The following is a 20,015-nucleotide window of genomic DNA, read 5'->3' on the forward strand; positions in this document are numbered from 1 at the left end:
GAGTAGTAGGTGGCCTCTGAAGTGATTAGATGTGGTTTAGTGAGTTTTAGCTACAGAGTAAATCATGTGTTCACGGTGACCACACGTTAGAATTCCGGAAATGTGGGCCCGAACAAGTCCAAGTTGGATGCAATGGAAAAATCCCTCTGTCCGAGTCATCACTAGGGAACAGAACTTGTTTGAGCCAGCCTTAGTAGTTTGGTTTCATGAAAGACAAAATAAAGGGCAAGGTGTTTGTTCCCCAGGGTGACTGCAGCAGTTTTCACAGTAATGAATAAAGTAATGCTGTTTTGTCAGCAGTGAGTAGGAGTTGGGGACTGGGAGAGGCTTGTTCCATTCCTCAGGAAATTCCAAAGTTGTGGATGGGCCTTATCCTTGGGGAACATACAGATGAAGGAGAGAATATGACCAAGCACACATATTTCTCCTTTTAATACGTCCCTTCTTTTTCTTTCTTTTTGTTGTATTTGTTAAATTTCTGCACATGTTTCTCAAGTGTGTGGTCCAGTGGGAAGAAATACTGGCAGTCTCTGGGTTCAGGGAAACACTGAGTCCACTTACAGTTAGAAATAAAAGGCTGGATGTGCTTCAAAGACTTTTTGGAATAAGACTAGGGACAAAGAAGTCAACCAAATAAATGACAGAGTCCAGAGAAGGTGGCATTAGAGATAGATCTGAAAGCATTCAGGGAGATGTGGTGCAGGAGGATGTTAAAATCTTGTTTTTTCCATCCCTGAATTGTCCAAGAGCCCAAAGACGTCTACTCTGCAAAGTGTTTGCCATATGATAGTGCAACGAAGACTTAGATGCTGGCAAACTTCGTTGGAAAACACTGGGTTCTTCATGTATTTGGAGCGAGAACAAAGGCATTAGTAAACTTTGGAAAATAGGCAGTGGGATTGTCCGAGAGAGTCCATCTGGGTAAGTATTTTGAGCCAGTTGGGTTTATAACTATGACCCTGAACCTGAGTCCAGCATATGCCAAATCCAAAGGAAAGGTATGTTGTTTGGCCCCTCGTGCTCTTTGATTTACAGGACCTCTTTCTGCCTGGTCAAGGCATTTCATGTCTCTAAGCCTATGACTTTTTATGAGAAGAAGCCTTCTATGGCTCCTTTGCTGCTTGGTTTCAGAGACACCAGGATGCCAGGCTCCTACCCTGTGTGCAGTGCTTCCTTCTCCCTGTCCCATTGTGAACTGTTTACCTTGCAGGCTTGACTCAGTGGCATTTCCTGTAGCTGTCTTAGTGACCCTTCGGGCCAGAAGCAGATGCCTGTGCTGTGTACCATGCCCCTCCTGCTGCTGAACTGGAGAGAAAATGTGGCTGGCAGGTGGTGAACTCTGGCTGATTCAGGCCTAGTGGAGAAAGAGGGTTAATAATTTACTTTGCTCCTATGTAGCCACTGGTGTTGACCTTGACAAAACACTAGTAGAAATTAGTTAGAACCTGGCCTGTCATTTAACTAACAGGATAGTATGGCCTCAAAAGAACTTCTTGTTTTGAGGTTAATCCTGTCTCCGAGTTTACGGCTGACATTCCAGTACATCCGGCCCTGTTTGCATCCAGCAGCCAGGACTGTGGGCTCATGGCGTTCATGGGGTTCACAAAGAGGGCACATCAGGTCAGGGGCCTGGCTCTCCACGGAGCCACTCATTGTGGTAGGAGGCCAAAGGCCACAGTGATCACGACTCTCTGTAGGAGAGGCGGCAGAACACCGTGTGGGCCTGCTAGATATTGCAGGTGAAGAGGCTCCCTGTCCCCTGTGCTTCTTTGGTTTTAAATTCACAGCTTTTGTTTCTTGAGAAGTTCCGAATCTTTTGCCTCTGGTGCTGCGAGAAGGTTCAACTGATTAAACATCCTAAAGTCAATAGCACAGCTCCTTCTGGAAGGCACTTGAACTGGCACAGTGTCCTCTCACCGTAGACATTGCTACGTCCCTTCCCTGAAATAAAGCCTGCTCCAGAGCAATGATTGTTTGGTGGTGTGTTGTGGAAAGCTGTTAATAGTTTAAAAGTTCTCACTAGCTGCTAAATAGGCCTAGACTGTGAAAGGATACATGGTGACCCAAAGGTAGGTTCTTTTTTTGAGAGTCTTGCACTGTCACCCAGGCTGTAGTGCAGTGGCATAATCATGGCTCACTGTTGCCTCGACCTCCCAGGCTCAAGACATCCTTCCAGCTCAGCCTCCCGAGTAGCTGGGACTACAAGTGAGTGCCACCACCTCTGGCTATTTTTTGTATTTTTTTGTAGACATGGGGTTTTGCCATATTGCTCATGTTGGTATCAAACTCCTGGGCTCAAGTGGTGCTCCCACCTCTGCATCCCAAAGTGCTGGGATAGCAGGTGTGAGCCACAGCTCCTGGCCCAGATTCTTAACTTATTAGGGAGTATCCAAATTGATCTGCTTATTGATCTCTTAAGTAGAATCTGATTAATTCTTCATCAGTAGCTAGCTGCAAAGCACTGCAGAAGCCCACTTGCCATTCTCCTTCCCTCAGCCCTCCAGGAAGGTGCAAGGAGTTCTTTGAGGTGGTTCTGACATCCAGCTTTTGGGTCCCTGGTTTATTGCTTTTGCCAGTACATTGGCTGGCACCTTTATCCACCCAACAAATACACGCTCTGTAAATATGCATGTACTTTTGGAGAAGGCCGTTGGACTAAGGTGAGGGTGTGGAGGATGGGAGTGAAAAACAGAGTAAGCCAGAAAAAGAGGACATGGAAAAGGAAGGGCAGGAGTTAGAGGGAAGAAGGCTGGGGACTGACTAGTGCCCAGTAATAGAAACAATCAGCATTAGAGACGGGCAAAGGGGCTGGGCGTGGTGGCTCACACCTATAATCTTAGCACTTTGAGAGGCCAAGGCAGGCAGATCACCTGAGGTCAGGGGTTCGAGACCAGCCTGGCCAACATGGTGAAATCCCGTCTCTACTAAAACTACAAAAACTAGCTGGGCATGGTGGCGCATGCTTGTAATCCTAGCTAGTTGGGAGGCTGAGGCAGGAGAATCACTTAAACCCAGTAGGTGGAGGTTGCAGTGAGCCGAGATTATGCCACTGCACTTCAGCCTGGGTGATGGAATGAGACTCCTCAAAAAACAAAAAACAAAGCAAAATGAAACAGGCAGAGGGACAAGAGCAGTTTGAAGTATGATAGGAATGAGGTACGGGGGAGGTAGGAAGGAGAAATGTGCAAAGGGAGGGTCAGAAGATTGGAGGTGGCGTGGAGAGGAAGTGGGGAAGCTGGTAGCACCAAGAAGTGAAAGAGGAGTTTGAGCTAAAGATCTAGAGGATAAAGGGGGAAAAGATGAGTCTGAAAGAAAGGTATGAGACGGTGACAGCAAAGGATAGAGGAGAAGCTGTGAGCTACATATTATGCCAGGTGGGATTTCTGCTCCAGGAATTTTGGCTCACGGTTATCTCAAAGAGCTATGGCAGCCAGTGTTGTTTTTATTGCAATATTAGCAGTATGTGGTTACTAAATAAGTGACTTGAAATAAAGTGTGAACTGTGAGACTCTGGAAGAGGATAAATGAAACTTTTGTCACCTGAGATGGGTGTTTTTTATACCTCCTATTTCTAGGGTCTCTCTGTCTACAGCATTGAACATGGGTATGAAAAGCCAGGAACTCACACCTGTAATCTTAGCACTTTGGGAGATCAAGGTGGGTGGATCACCTGAGGTCAGGAGTTTGAGACCAGCTTGACCAACATGGTGAAACCCCGTCTCTACTTAAAATACAGAGAAATTCTCTGGGTGTGGTGGTGCACGTTTATAATCCCAGCTACTTGGGGGGCTGAGGTAGGAGAATCGCTTGAACCCAGGAGGCGGAGGTTGCAATGAGCTGAGATCCTGCTGTTGCACTCCAGCCTGGACAACAGAGTGAGACTCAGTCTCAAAAACAGAGAAAAAGAAAGAAAATATGCATTGAATGTAATGCTTTAAAAAGTTACAACTGTCATTTGTCTGTGGGGGAAAATACCATAGTCCAGTTAGTTGTAGCTGTCTCTGGTGATCTTTCGGCAGGAATTTGAAGAGATCATTGGAAAGACATCAGAAGAATTTAAATGACCCATATCCAATCTTTCAGAATGAAACTAATATTCATTAAAAAAAATTGTATGCTCTGGCTGAGAATTTATACAGCCTTCTAAAGAGGAGAGAGGTATGCTTTTGGTCTCCAGTGATCAGTCTGTGAACTTGGGGCATTATTCAGTGGATCTGGGACCTTCTTACTCTTACCAACTGGTTTAGGCCATCCCCTTTCCTCTTGAAACCAACTTTGTTTGATATGTCATTGTAGATTTTCTATTATTTCCCCCAAATCATTCCTTAATGAACAGTATGCCTTAAATGCCTTCTCTTTGTATCCAGAAATTATCAGCTCAACCAATAAATAGTATGTTTGTTAGTCAAGCCAGTGATGCAGGAAAGACCTGAGTTTTTTTTTTTTTTTTTTTAAGATGGTCAAAGTTTAAGAAAGAATTTTTAAAAAATCAAATGTTTTATTTTGAGATAATTATAAATTTATATGCAATTGTAAAAAAAATAGAGCTAGATCCCATATACCCTTTATCCTGTTTCCCCCAAATGTAATATATTGTGAACTATAGTACAATAGTTCAATAGTACAATAGCATGACCAGGATACTGACATTGTTCTGAGATACAGAACATTTACATCACTCCCCGCATTCTTCATGTTGTCCTTTTATAGCCATGCCGTCTTCGTTCTTTTCCATCCTATCCCTCCTTAACCCAACTACTATGCTTTTCTCTGTTTTTTAAATTTTATTTTTAAATTTTTTATTTAAATTTAGTTTAAATTTTTAAATTAAAATTAATTTAAATTTTTAAATTTAAATTTTATCATTTCCAGGATGAGATATATATAGATGGAATCATACAGAATGTAACCTTTTGGAATTGGCTTTTTTCACTCAGCATTGTTCTCTGGAGATTCCTCCAAGCTGCTGCATGTATCAACAGGTTCTTTCCTTTTTATTGCTGAGTAGTATTCTATAGTATAGATGTACCACAGTTTGTTCAACCATTCACTCATTGAAGGACTTACGGGATGTTTCTCATTTTGTACTACTACAATAAAGCTTCTATGAACACAGCTTTTTGTGTGAATATGTTTTTATTTTTGGGGGGGATAAATATCTAGGAGTGTGAATATGTTTTAATTTTTTTCTGGGATAAATATCTAGGAGTGTGAATGTGTTTTAATTTTTTTCTGGGATAAATATCTAGGAGTGCAATTGCTAGGTTGAATGGTAGTTACATGTTTAGCTTTTAAAGAACCTGCCAAACTACTCTCCAGAATGGCTATACCATTTTGCATTCCCACAGCAATGTATGAGTGACCCAGTTTCTAGGAATTGTTCCCAGCATTTGGCGTTGTCAATATGTTGTATTTTAGCCAATCTGATAGGTATATGTGATATAATATTGTGGTTTTATGCAGTTTTCTAATGGCCAGTCGTGTTGAATGTCTTTTCATGTGTCCATTTGCCATGTATATCCTCTTTGGTGAAATATCTATTCATGTGTTTTGCCCATTTCCTAATTGGATTGTTTGGGGTTTTTTTGTTTGTTTGTTTTAAACTGTTGAGTTTTGGAAATTTTTTGTGTATTCTATATATGAGCACTTTATCAAATATGTGGTTTGTAAAGACATACTTCCAATCTCTAGTAAAAAAAAAGCCTTTGTCAAGAATCTTTGAAAGATGAGATCTTGTTTGACAGAATCCACTTGGATTTTCTTCTATGATTTGTGCTTTGTTGTCAAATCCAAAAGAATTATTTTCTCGGCGAGTAGCGGTGAAACCAAACCTGTCCCTTTTGGGAGGCCGGTGAATGGATCACGAGGTCAGGAAGATAGAGTTCATCCACAAGCTAACATGGAGTGAAACCCGATCTCTAAATACAAAAAACTGGCGGGCGGTGGCCGGGAAAAAGCCTGCCAGATCCCAGCTACTCGGAGCTGGCGGAGAATGGTGAGCCGGGGCCGGAGCACGGTGAGAGCGAGATCAGCGCCACTGCACTCCAGCCCTGGGCGAGACTCCGTCTCAAAAAAAAAAAAAAAAAAAAAGAATTATTTTCCTACCTTGGAGCCCAGATATTTTCTCCTGTGTTTTTGTTTTCTAAAGGTTTTGTAGTTTTACATTTTACGTTTAAGTTCACAGTCCATTTTGAGTTAAATTTTGTGTAAGGTGGAAGTTTAGTTTGAGGTTTATTTATTTTGCCTGTGAACATCCAGTTGCTCCAGTGCCATTTGTTGAGAGGGTTATTCTTCCTGCAATAATTGCTTTTGAACCTCTGTAAAAGTGGGTTGGGCATTTTTGTGTTAATTTCTGGGCTCTCTATTCTGTTTCACTGACCTGTGTGTCTGTCCCTCTACCAATATCACATAGTCTTGATGACTGTGGCTGTATTATGTCTTAAAATCTGGTAGACTGAATCTTCCACTTTATTGTTTTTCAAAATTGTTTTAGCTATTCTAGTTACTTTACCTTTTCTTTTTTTGTTTTTGTTTTTCTTTTTTTCTTTTTTGAGATGAAGTTTCACTCTTGTTGCCAAGGCTGGAGTGCAATGGCATGATCTCTGCTCACTGCAACCTCTGTCTTCTGGGTTCAAGCAATTCTCCTGCCTCAACCTCCCAAGTAGCTGGGATTACAGTCACCTGCCACCTCGCCTGGCTAATTTTTTTGTATTTTTAATAGAGACGGGACTTCACCATATTGGCCAGGCTGATCTTGAACTCCTGACCTCAGGTGGTCCACCCACCTTGGCCTCCCACACTGCTGGGATTACAGGAGTGAGCCACCACGCCTGGCTTACCTTTTCATATAAATGTTAGAATAACCTTGTCTGTATCTATAGAAATTTTGCTGAGATTTTGATAGGTTGAATATGACTATGTTGAGTATTCCGGTCCATGAACATGGTCTAAGTAAAATCTCCATTTATTTAGATGTTCACTGCTTTCATCATGTGATTTTGTATTTTCTTTTCTTTTCTTTCTTTTTTTGAGACGGAGTTTCACTCTGTCGCCCAGGCAGGAGTGCAGTGGCTGGATCTCAGCTCACTGCAAGCTCCGCCTCCCGGGTTTACGCCATTCTCCTGCCTCAGCCTCCCGAATAGCTGGGACTACAGGCGCCCGCCACCTCGCCCGGCTAATTTTTTGTATTTTTTAGTAGAGACAGGGTTTCACCGTGTTAGCCAGGATGGTCTCAATCTCCTGACCTCATGATCCGCCCGTCTTGGCCTCCCAAAGTGCTGGGATTGCAGGCTTGAGCCACCGCACCCGGCCGATTTTGTATTTTCAAGCATGTAAGTCCTGTATGTGTTGTGCTAGACTTATACCTAAGTGTTTAATGTTTTTGAGTGGTTATAAATGGTATATTTTTACATTTTAGTATCCTTCTGTTCATTGCTAGTATACAGAAATGCAGTTGTATGTTTTTATTTATGTTTATTTTATATCAGGACCTTTATTTCTTTACCTTGCTGAAATCACATATGCTACGAAGTTTTGTGTGTGTGGGGGGGGGGGGGTGGGGTAGATTCCTTGGGATTTTTTTTTTTTTTTGAGACGGAGTCTCGCTCTGTCACCCACGCTGGAGTGCAGTGGCCAGATCTCAGCTCACTGCAAGCTCCACCTCCCGGGTTTATGCCATTCTCCTGCCTCAGCCTCCCAAGTAGCTGGGACTACAGGCGCCTGCCACCTCGCCCGGCTAAGTTTTTGTATTTTTAGTAGAGACGGGGTTTCACCGTGTTAGCCAGAATGGTGTCAATCTCCTGACCTCGTGATCCACCCGTCTCGGCCTCCCAAAGTGCTGGGATTACAGGCTTGAGCCACCGCGCCCGGCCTCCTTGGGATTTTTTATGTAAACGGTCATGTCATCTGCAAACAGGGACAGTTTTATTTCTCACTTTCTGATCCTTTCTAATTTATATGCCTTTCGCTTCTTATTTCCTGCCTTATTATGCAGGCTAGAAGCTCCAATACTATGTTGAATCAGAGTGGTGAGAACAGGTAACCTAGCGTTAGTCTCAGTCTTAGAGGGAGGTTTTCAGTTTCTTACTATTAAATATAATGTTAATTATAGATCTTTTGTGAATTGGATGCTCTTTAGTTGAGAATGTTCCTCTCTATTCATAATTTGTTTGGAGTTTAAAGAAAATTTAAATCATGGATGAGTTTTGTCAGATGCTTTCTCTGCATTTATTGATATGATAATGTGATTTTTCCCTCCTGATTTTAAAATATCAAACCAGCCTAGCATTCCTGGAATAAACTTCACTTGATCCTACTGTATCATTCTTTCATAAATTGCTGACTTTTATTTGCTTGTAGTTTGTGAAGAATTCTTGGGTCTATATTAATGAGATACATTGACTTATAGTCCTTTTTTCATTTTTTCCTTTCTTTTAGGGTACTATTTGGATTTTGGTATTGAATAATACTGATATCATTAAATGAGTTGAGAAGGATTCCTTCCTCTTCTATTTTCTGGAAGAGATTGTGTAGAATTGATGTTTATTCTTTTTTAAATGCTAGGTAGAATTCTCCAGTGAAACCAGTTAGACCTGGACATTTCTTTTGGGGGAGTTTTAAAATATGAATTCAATTTCCTTAATAGTTATGAGGCTATTCTGATTACTGTATTTAATATTGCATAAGTTGTGGTAGTTTGTACTTTTTAAGGAATTGGTCCATTTCATCTAAGTTGTTAGATGTGTGTCGAGTTATTTATAGATGTCTGCAGGGTCTGTGGTAATATATCTTGTTTTATTTCTGATATTGGTAATTTGTATTTTATCTTTTTTTTGTTTGTCTTACCAGAAGTTTGTCAATCTTACTGATTTTTTTTTTTTTTTTTTTTAGCATTTGATTAATGCTTTTTAGATTTTTTATTTTTTGTTTTACTTTAAGTTCTGGGATACATATTCTGAATGTGCAGGTTTGTTACATAGGTATACATGTGCCATGGTGGTTTGCTGCACCTGTCAACCCATCATCTAGGTTTTAAGCCCCACGTGCATTAGGTATTTGTCCTAATGCGCTTCCTCCCCTTACCTCCGAATCCACTGACAGGCCCCGGTGTGTGATGTTCCCCTCCCTGTGTCCATGTGTTCTCATTGTTCAACTCCCACTTACGAGTGAGAACATGCAGTGTTTGGTTTTCTGTTCCTGTGTTAGTTTGCTGAGGATGATGGTTTCCAGCTTCATCCATGTCCCTGCAAAGGACATGAATTCATTCTTTCAAAAGAATCAGTTTTTGATTTCATTGATTTTTTTTCTTTTTTTCTTTTTTAATGTTTTCTGTTTCATTGATTTCTGCTCTGTATTATTTCCTTCCTTCTGCTTGCTTTGGGTTTATATTGCTCTTCCTTTTCCAGGTTCTTGAGGTAGGAGCTTTGATTATTGAATTCAGACTTTTCCTTTTTTCTAATATCAACATTTAATGCCACATATTTTATTTTAATTTCCATTCAGGTCAGTGTGTGTTTTAAAAAAATTTTTTCTTGAGGCTTGCTGTTTGACCCATGGATTATTTGGAAGTGTGTTGTTTAATTTCTAAGTGCTTGCGTATTTTCCTGTTGTCTAGTTCGAGTCCATTTTGGTTAGAAAACCAGTCTGTATGATTTCAGTCCTTTTACATTTGTTGAGGTTTGTTTTATGGCTCAGGATATGGTTTATCTTGGTATTATTCTTGAAAAGATTGTATATTTTGCTAGAAAGAGATTTCAAAAATGGTAAATATGAATCAACCTGAAGGATAAAAATAAGTGATTTTTTTTTCCTTTGGCAATAGAAATATTGTTACTGGTTGGACAAGTTATCTTTACTCACAGCCTGAGTTATACAAAAAATAGGAATACATCCTTTTTGGTGGTTTACAAATCTAATTATATTTTCATGTTAAAAGTAAGCAGTGGAGGATATGTGAAGTGTCATATTATTTGCCACAGAGGTTTTTTTCCCATTCAAATTGTAATTTTTTGGAATTTTTTATTTTGTAGTTGCTTTAGTAAAAAGAAGTGATAGAAAAAGATTGTTTTAAATTAAATTGAACAATGCATAAGAGTATAGGGTAGAAAAAATATATTTTGGGTCGTACTTTTGACAATACCTTTTCCCTCTCTCACAATACATTTGGAGGATCTTTTCAGATAGATGTACCTAGAATGTCCTGTGTGCCATTCTCTGGTGGCAGCAGCACAGCCCTCTGGATGCTGATTTAAGAGGAGTTTAGCCACCTGCCATTTCTTTCTTCTGGTGCCCCATCTCACTAACCTCTCCTAATAGTCTAGCATTAGCCTTCTAGAGAAATTCAAAGGTCTGCCAAGGTCAGTCAGCAAGCCAGTCAAGGGCCAGGAAGTCAGGAATGTGTGAGTAGCTGAGTCAGGGGTCTGGAATCAGAAGTGAGGGTGAGTCAGGAACAGGGCCGGGCTGACTCAGGCGAGCTGAGGTGGTGACCTGTGCAATCAGCTGCCTTCCTGGTGCTCCAGGACAGGGGCAGGCTCGTTATGCTGAGGCCTGAAACTTCACCTCTTTCAGGGATCAGCTAATAGATGTGGCCAAGGAATTGGGTCCCAGCCAACCTTCCCTGCCTCTCCTGTGTTAGGTCACCTGTCAGAAAAATGTTAACCAAATTTTAGGGCCACATGACTTTGTTTCTCTTTGTGGAAATGGGAATGATATCACTGCAAAGAGTCAGGGAAGAGGTCGTGGAGGGAAAGGAAGAGGGGGGCAAATAAATCAGCAAGAAAGAGAGAAACAGGAGTGGAAAGCCAGACGGATACTGGGCGCTTCTGCAAGAATTGTAAACTGTTCTTATCACCAAGTCTGGTCCATTCTGTCACTCAGATGAGTCTGTCCAGTCTTCCTCTCTTATTCCCAATATTTTAGCCTTTTAGCTGAAGTCCTACCACACAGCTGTGGATTGGTTGGAGAGAATGAGTGAGAACAGCTTGTCAAGGGTGACCTTCAGCTTTTATGTTAGGTGACTGGGTGAATATTGGAGGCATTGAGGAGGACCAGAGGAGGTCCATGTCTTGGAGTGGTAAGTGGGATGAGGACTTCCATTCTGTGCATGTTGAATCTGACTGTGTTGAGTTTGAGGCATCTGTGGATACCCGAAGAGGGGTGTCTGGTACAAAAGAAAGGCTAGGCTGGAGCTACTGATTTTGGTTGGGCCCAACAGGTGCTTGCAATAGTTGCATGCTCCTAAGGCAGAGGCTGTTCGCATTCTGTCTTTGTTTTATATTTCCACTGGGAGTGCTGTTTTAGAACTTCTTACAGATGTCACAATAATTGTAGACCTGTCCCTACCAGCCATGCTTGAGGTATTATGTAGATAATCTACTTCTTTGCTGCTAGTTTTCCCAGCCCGGTTCAACTATTTCCTGATGCAAGTGAAGCTTTTAAGTGGACAAACTTAAAATACCTTTATTACCAGTGCAACCACACTAAACTGTAATTGCCCAGCAACTAGAAATACTAGGATTAGACACTTTATTGTATGTGCGCATTTTGATGGAGGGAAGAAATGAGTATTTGCAAATTCATATTATTATGAAGAACAAGAGTACTTCTCCTTGGGAGATGTGTTTTTCCAAGATGACAAATGAGTTCCAAAGAACAACTTTTTCTTTCTTTTCTTGAGCTTATTCAACTTTTTGAAAAAGCTTATTTTGACTTGAGCCAACATTACTTATTTTCAGGTATACAGAGCCAAAAAAAAGTTAAAGAGGAGGATTGGCGTATTGTTGTTATTCTAGGCAGAAACGATACTTAGTGGGAACATTTAGCCAGGACTAATATACTGGGTTAGCATACGTATTTTTCTCAAAAGCATTGTGAGGAATTCTTAAGGGTTGGCGTTCTCTGATATTGGTAATAATATAAGTATCATTGGTTGCTACCAAATGAATCTATATACTCAGATTTTCCTTTTGTTCAGATTATTTTATATTTTAAAAAGGTCCATGTTGAGGCAGATATTTATACAGAATCGAGTGATTAGAATTGTGATTAGTTGCTAGCTTTGCAGATTATGCTGTTACTGAGAACATTGCCTTTACTGGTTTTTTACTTCTCTTAACGTGCAGATCTGCGAAACAGAGTTGCTGTAAAAGTTCAAATGCTGCCAGATAGGCTAAGTGAGGAGAAGAAAACCTTTAGATTACCTCTCTCAAAGAGAGTCACCAATATTCTACAGTCTCTGGATACAGTTTTTGAGTATACAGAGGGTACGAGGTTTTGCACGGACGGATGTTTTCATTTCTTTGACCTGTATACCTGGGAGTAGAGTTGCTGGATCATAAAATAACTGAGGAACTCCCAAAATGTTTTCCAAAGTGACAGAACCATTTCCCATTCCCCTAGTAATGCCTGAGGGTCCTCCTTTCTCCACATCCTCTCCCATACTTGTTATTATCTGCCTTTTTTATGATAGCCATCTTTGTGGGTGTGAAATGGTATTTCATTGTGGTTTTGATTTGCATTTCTCTGATAACGGATGATATCAAGTATCTTTTCATGTGCTGATTGGCCATTTGTATGTCTTCTTTGGAGAGCTATCTGTTCAGATTCTCTGCCTATTTTAAAATTGGGTTGTCTCTTTATTATTGAGTTGTAATGGTTCTTTATATATTCTGGATACCAGTCTCTTAGTACATATTTAATTTACGAAATTTTTCTCCCCTCTTTGGATTGTCTTTTCACTTTTTAAATGCTGTCCTTTGAAGTGCAAAGATTTTTAATTTTCATGATGTCCAGTTTATCTACTTTTTTTCTTTTGGTACTTGTGTCATATCTAAGAAACCATTTCCTCATCCAAGGTCATGAAGACCTTCTCTTCTGCAGTCGAGAGAGAAGTGAGAAGTGGTGTAGGGACTGCTTCTCCCAGAGGGGGTGCAAGAGAGAAGGCTTAGCCGTGTCATCCTTGATTAGAAAGGTGATCAGCACTGAGAAAGCCAAAGGGTACACTGCTGCCTACAGTCAAGCTGCGTTAGTTGACAGGATCATTCACATTTCAGGAGAGCTAGGCATGAACCTTTCGAGTGCACAGCTTGTGCCAAGAGTAGGTAACAGAAGAAGCTAAACAGGCCCTTAAGAACGTGGGTGATATTTTGAAAGCTGCAGGCTGTGACTTCACTAATGTGGTAAAAACAACTGTTTGGCTAGCTGACACAAATGACTTCAGGGCTGTCAGTGTAATCTACAAACAGTATTTTAAGAGTGGTTTTTCTACTAGAGCTGCTTACCATGTTGCTGCTTTGCCCAAAAGAGGCCGGGTTGAAATTGAAGCAGTAGCTGTTCAAGGACCTCTCACGACAGCCTGACTAAAAGTGGGCCCCGTGCTGTCTAGTTTGGAATTTTTAACATCTTAATTGTCACAGTTGATGTAACATCTTAATTAACATCTTGATATTTATAATTGATGAAAAGTGTAAGTTTGACTAAAGTATCCAAAGTCATGGAACTACTGTATAATAGAACTAAACATGAATTGAAGATTAGATGGTGAATCCAGTTACTGATGTTACAGATTACACTTATGCACACCCATGTCACTGAATGTACGAAAGAGATACTCATTACATAGTTACTCAAATAACAGGGAAATAACATGTAGGAAAGACGAGTTATTGTTCCTGAGAAATAATCAAGAGCCTACCTAATTCCAATAAATTTAGTGTTGTCAAATATTTAGTTGTGTCAGGTATGTGATTCTGGTAATTCTGCTTTTACTAGTTTAAAAATCAAAATATTTAAATTTGAATGGTAGGGGTAAAGAAATAGAAAATGGACCAAAACTTTATGTAGATAATATTTTTCTAATGGATAGAAAATAGACATGCAGATTTAAGATTTACTCTTTTTCTAAGAATTTGATAGCTTTAGCTCTTACATTTAAGTCTATGACTCATTTTGAATTAAAGTTTGAACATAGTGTGAGGTAGGAGTCTGTTTTACTGTTTTGCATGTAATATTAGCTGTCTCATCACCGTTTGTTGAAGAGATGATTCTTGCCTCATTGAAATGTCTTAGCACTATTCTGTTCCTCTTAAGTTTTATTTTCCAGGCTCCCTACCATTCAAGTTGTTTCTCAGACATTAGTTTTGGTGCCGAAGCTTGGATATTAAAGCACCTACTCAAGAGAGACTGTTTAGACTAGAAGCGACTGAGATACTACTAACTAGTAAGTTCAAGTTAGGGTTACTGCCGCTGTAGGTAGGTGAGAGGTTGTGAGAGAAATTAGAGAGATTGTGAGGAAAATTAAGCTGTTATTAGAAAAATAAAAAGAGTAGCGTTTTCTCTGGATATCTGTAGGTCGGGGAAGCATATTTTCAGCATTGCTTTGTGTGCAGCCTTGCTGATGGTAACTTGGTTACCTGGAGAGATTTCGTGACAGACACAATTTCTCTACTGTAGACTGGACTTTTACACACGGACAACAGTAGTTACTTGAAATAGTGAAAAAAATGAAAATGAGCAATAAAAATCAGGATTTCTCATAGTGGCTGTGTGACCTCAGGCAACTGCTCCAACCTTGTTTTATCTTATGTTAAATGGGGATACTGAATTTATGACCTGTGGCCCTCTCTGGCATTAAAGTTCTGTGATGTTGATGCATTTGAAGATGATGTTAACATGGCCAGGCTTTGATGTTTAGAAAGCACGTTATAAAAACCTACCTAGCAGGGCCAGAAAGTAAGGAAGTGTTCCAAACACACACACACACACACACACACACACACACACACACACACACACACCCCCCCACACGCTCACATTGATGAGGTATGGCAGAGGGACACAGGAGCCAAATACAGAAGCTGCCAGTGGCCAAAGTCACAAAATAAGGTAGTATTGGATTATAACCCCCAAATAAAATAAATGCATGTGGGTTCTTACTGATATAACAAGTAATTGAATACATGAATGGGGAATAATAGAGGAATCTACCTTCTGGAAGAGTTCCAAGTAATTTATTTAGATATGTTGCCTTCAAATAGGTAGGGGCTCACTCTCCACTCTTGAAGTTGGGCTGCACATAGTGAATTCCTTCCAGAGTGTATAGGATGAAGTGGGGGAGAAAAGAATCACTTTTTCTGGCGGGTTGGGGCGTCACTGGAGAAATCTGACAAACATTATGTCAGCCAGGTGATCAATTTCTGCATCAATCACATTGATAGTATATATACCCTTGATAGGATATGCTGATAATGACACTTTACCTTTGTGGTCTTTCTACCCCAAACATCAGACAAATTCCAATTGAGGAACATCTTGCGAATATGCCTTGCCCAGTACTCCTCAAACTGTTAACAGTCATCAAAACCAGGGAAAGTCTGAGGAGCCGTCACAGCCAAGAGGAGCCTGAGGAGCTATGATGACTGAATGTGATGTGGTGTCCTGAATGGGATCAAGAGTCAGAAAAGGACGTTAGGTAAAAACTAAGGAAAGCTGAATACAGTATGGACTTTGGTTAATAATAAGAGATCAGGATTAGTTCATTCATTATGACACATGTACCATGTTCGTGTAAGATGCAGTAACAGGGGCAAGCCGAGTATGGGATGAAAGGGAATTTTGTATTATTTTAGCAGTTTTTCTATAATCTAAAGCTTTTATGAAGATAATTTTTCATTTAAAAAAACCTACCTGGGGGAATATTGTAACACCCAGTTTGGTGCCTCTTCTGTGAAGTCATCCTCAAGCAGCCTCCTTCCCACAGTGCCACTGCTTTCTCCGCGGCACCACTTGCATCTCTGTTCTGCCGCTGGCACTGCAGTTAACGTCCGCTCTTGTCTGCCCCGTGAGGCTGTAAGCTCCTCATTCATCTTTACGCACAGCTTCTGGCGCACAGGAGGCCCTCACATGTTTGTTAGCTGATACAATGAAGGAATGAGCCCTAGAACATATATTTCCTGAATCCACCACATGTACCACCTTTTGCTCTGAGTTCCTGAACTCAAAGATGCTCACATTGTAGCTAAGAGGCAGGATAGTAATGGGATAATGATGCCCATGATGTAGGAAGAACAGATGAATCTGCATTATAGAAGAGTTCCAAATAATTTAGGAAGATAAAGGAATGCCTATTCTGTCTGCTTTAGAGAACAGCATAAGGTTTGCAATGAGAATGTGTCAGAAAAGTGCTTTAAAAATATGTTTATTCCAAGAAAGATGCAAATAGTACTAGGACCAACTCCCCTCCTCCTCTACCTTTGCTCCCCACCAACTCACTTCCGGATATTTCCAGTCAGAGACTTTATTTCTTCATTTAAGGCTTTTACTTTTTGAAATCCTCAGGTATGATGACTTATCTGGAGGCATACACTTAATTTATCAACTAAAGCCTTAGGTTTCTCACACTGGGGAAGGCAGAACCTGGAGACCTGCCTATAGGAGGCACCTCTTAAGGGAGGTTAGAGGATCTGATCGATTCAGTGATCCCAGAAATTGAGGTTGAAAAGATGAGGTGGGCCTAACTTGATCCGTCTCCTCCGAGGCAGCACACACATTTCAGGATTACACTCCAATCCTCCCTAATAGCACAGGGCACAGATTAAGGAGGGCTAGGTTTTCGTTTGCAAGGAAACTTTGTGAGCAATAGATTTGCAACTTTGTTTATACATTGACATTTTCCGTAGGTTGAATCTGAGAATACTCACAAAAGCACATAGAGTAAAATAAAAAAGATATTTCTAAAAGATCATAGAAAATATAAATTTAAATAGATTCAATTCTGGGGATAGTGAGGACAAATAGAACCCAGCCATGTAGTCCAATAATCTTGAAGGTGAATTAGAGGTGTCGTCCTGAGACTTCTGGCAAAGTGAAAAAGGAAACACGATTAGCTTCATGATTTTTGTTGTCCATAAGGAAAAAAACCCCAAAACATTTCCTCAGGGGAATTAAAGCTTCCCTTAACATATAATTCTGTAATTAAAGCTTCTCTTGACATATAATTCTGGAAGTTATACCCAAGTTTCCTTGCTAGCCTGGGGACCTGGGGACCCCATTAGCAGAGAGAGGAAGTAGATGCTGAGATCCAGGCATGTCCACTGTCACCTGTACATGCCTCAGGCCCACACATCACCGAGGGAGAAACAAATCATTGTCCCAGAGTCTTGAACAGGCCCTCAGGTATGGGCATTTTATTTCCAGATTTTACTTCTTTACTGTGAAGTATGAGATAACATCTGTCCTTCTGCACGTGGGATAAGGGGACAAGTCTAAATGTGAGTATATGAGTATTATTCTGAAGTCTGGTTTGATACCAGGAGTTAACAAGATAAAGAACACAATAAATACATTAGACCAGAATTAATACTTTAAATAGTGAGTTTATGATTTCAGATTTGCAGTGAAGTTAATGCTGGTAAAGTTGCATCATATTGATGCTCTTGCCTTTCTTTTGAAAATATTAAAATTTAAGTAAGAGCTGAAGAAGATGATCCATAGAAGTCTGCAGTCATTCAGAATCACTCCAATTGTTGTGCTCTCTTCTTTTGACAGGGTTACTAGGCAAGGAGATTGGGGCCACAGACAGATTTTGGAAGCAGTTTTCTAGTGATGGATGACAGAACTCGTGGTCCTGTCCTGTTAACTTGTTTTTCATGACATAAAGACACAGAAATCATGCTTATCAAGGTTGTACGTGACCCAAAGCAGGCAGAGAGAGCCCAAGTACAAAATGCAGACCCAAGATTCCCAATGATCTCATGGTCAGAAACAAGAGATTAAAAATCAACTTGATTAAACTGAAAAGAGATATATGATATCTCCTGTTTCTTTTGCTTTCCTTTTTGGGGATTAACTAGAGAAGGAAGACCCTTGAGTTACTGGACTTTTGGGTGTTCATAAGCTCCACTCCTTGGCAGCAGCATAGATACACTCATGCGTATAAGTAAACATGCTATCAAGTTCTAGAAACCTCCGAAGTACCATTTAGTGGATTCGGTGAGATTGCATATTCTCAAATTCGATGCTCTTCTTTCCATCTGCTATGGTTATTATAGGTGCTCAGTTACTTTCCACAATCAGAGGTTTTCAACAAATAATAAGTAGTTATGGAGCTCCAATTGTGTATGTGACCTTGGTCCAGGCACTGGAGCTAAGGAGATAAGCAAGACGTAGTCCAGATCCCCCAGAGACCCAGGTGTCTCTCCGAAATACGTGTAGATGATGGATGAATTCACGTACCACATTTGTAACCCACAGTACCTAGAAGAATGTACCTGGACAATAAGTGCTCAGAGAGAGATGTGAAAACACTAATGGGGGGTATAAACCTGAAAATCAGTTAAAAAAATAAATCTGCAAAGCAAGGGATATAGGCTCCAAAGACCATCATTTTTATATGCCTGTGCTCTTGCCATTGAAAAAGTTTTTTACATTTATAGGTTCATCTAGTGACTTACTGTTCTCAAGGCATAACCATCAAATGAATATTTGTAACTGGATAGTGTGTAAGTGGGGAGAGGTTGAGAAGGATCTGTATTCTGAAATGGAGGCCAAAAAACTTTGTTTATGATGGAAGTACAGAGGTGGAGTTCTCGTTCTCTTCTGTGTGTCTCTAGGACCCTGCCGTGGTTCTGTTGAAATCCAGGCTGTGAAAGAGTCCGCCTCTGCCAGCACCCTTTTTCTTTGTTCCTTTTTTTTTTCTCCTCTGCACCTGGATTCAGCATTTACCACCCTTAATTTATGAGCAACTTATAATAAACTACTCATATGTGATTAGGCCATTAAAAATAGAAGTAGAAAATGTAAAAGCAGGAGGAGGGATGGATTTTATTTTGGGAATCGGCCCAATCCCATGAACTGTCTGTTCTTTCTGTTTGGGGCTAAATGGTCCTGATTCTTCATTTTAGACTAATTGCAAACTGGTGTGCATTACATTTTCCATCCCAGAACAACTGGATTATGGCTTTCTGTTCATTCCTGAACTCCAGCCACTTGTGATGGTGCACAGTGTTCAGCTGGCATCTCATCCAGCAGATTTTGGCCAAGGGTGTTCCCTGGAAACTCGAGTGTCTAGGCATGAGCTCAGACACTGGCGCGTTTGCCATCCCTCTAAATGTCTCCATGTGCTTCATGTATAATTCTAACTGGAAAGCCAAAAGGTAGCTCCTCTTCTCTGCATGCAATAGCTTTCTCGTCGCTCCTGTCTTAGGGATTTTATCACTCATTCCTTGTATGACAGGAACCGTGAAGGTTGTTGTCATCACCTCTACTGGAAATGGCTTGAAGGAAGGTCTTTTAAAAATCTTTCTTTACAGCCTTCTGGGGGCTTTATAGGGTAGAGGATCAGTTCATATAACTTGGCTATACCCTGTGGGTCCTTAAACCATGATGCTTCCTGTAGTTTCTACAGGAAGCATTTCCTGTGAAATCTCTGAAATAGCTTTCATGTGTAACTTAGAAACCAGCTGTCAGCAACTCATTTGCGTAGTATCATCAGTATCCTTCTTGCTTTCTCAGTCAGCTCATTTACCACCATGCCTTCCAGCTGGTGTTGGTCTCATTACCAGCATCCTCGTGGATTGTAAGATGCAGTGACTCTGGAACCTTTGCCAGCTCTCAGACCTTGAGGTGGCTTTGAGCTGTCTTGTGGGAAGGCCTCCCTTCTGTGTCAAGTATTCCTCATGGTTACTACCAGTTTGCTTCTTTAAAATCAAACTTCTTGTAAAATGTGAATTTCTGGTTTTATACCTGTGATGATTCAAAAATAGCCTTCGTTTGCCCTTTTGACCTAGGAACATCATTAAGGAGAGAAAGAAAGGATGACAGTAAATAATCAGCCCTAGGGACTCTCCATCTGGGAAAATATGAAGGTATAGCCACTCTACTGTTTTCAAGCTCTCCATATGAGAGCATTGATGAACGATTTTGGGGAGGTACTTATAAGCACCAAGGAAGGATATTAAATGAATCCACATTGCCTTGGGAGGTGTTTCACATGATTTGGAGTGTGACCAGCCCCATTTTCC

At 40.6% G+C, this 20,015-nt stretch overlaps 1 protein-coding gene and 1 pseudogene across 3 annotated transcripts in view; both read left to right on the forward strand.

Annotated features, from left to right (window-relative positions):
* Positions 1 to 20,015, forward strand: part of CGNL1 (cingulin like 1) — a 118,636-nt gene that overhangs the window by 45,380 nt on the left and 53,241 nt on the right. The gene's annotated exons all lie outside the window — the stretch shown is intronic.
* On the forward strand, positions 9,308 to 18,337 carry LOC108586727 (annotated as a pseudogene).

The sequence above is a fragment of the Papio anubis genome, chromosome 7 (genome assembly GCF_008728515.1).
Source record: "Papio anubis isolate 15944 chromosome 7, Panubis1.0, whole genome shotgun sequence".
In the NCBI taxonomy this organism is placed as follows: Eukaryota; Metazoa; Chordata; class Mammalia; order Primates; family Cercopithecidae; genus Papio; species Papio anubis.